This window comes from Sceloporus undulatus, chromosome 2 (genome assembly GCF_019175285.1).
Source record: "Sceloporus undulatus isolate JIND9_A2432 ecotype Alabama chromosome 2, SceUnd_v1.1, whole genome shotgun sequence".
NCBI lineage: Eukaryota > Metazoa > Chordata > Lepidosauria > Squamata > Phrynosomatidae > Sceloporus > Sceloporus undulatus.
The window spans coordinates 269,059,745-269,060,058 of NC_056523.1; the positions used below are offsets into that span (position 1 = coordinate 269,059,745).

The 314-nt window shown below is 72.9% G+C and overlaps 1 protein-coding gene across 8 annotated transcripts in view; it reads left to right on the forward strand.

Moving 5' to 3' along the window:
- EPB41L4A (erythrocyte membrane protein band 4.1 like 4A) overlaps positions 1–314 on the forward strand; it is a 125,256-nt gene that overhangs the window by 67,610 nt on the left and 57,332 nt on the right. The gene's annotated exons all lie outside the window — the stretch shown is intronic.

Here is a 314-nt window from a genome sequence, read left to right on the forward strand (position 1 = left end):
TAAGCCTAGGGCAGGGGTAGGCAACCTTTTTGAGCCGGGGGCCGGGTTGGTGTCCCTCAGACAACCGGGGGGCCGAAGCCGGGGGGTGGAGCTTCCACCCCGGGGGCGGGGCCGCATGCTGGAGGCGGAGCTTCCACCCCCAGGGGTGGAGCTACCACCCCCAAGGGCCATGCCACCTCCTCTTTGCCGGCCCCTGACGGGGCCCCAGGCCCTTTCAGAGGCCAGGAAAGAGCCGGCGGGGACCGCCAGCGCTGGAGGCCTCCCCGTCTTTGCTGGCCCCTGACGCCAGGGCCCCGCTGCCGCCGTCGGAGCCC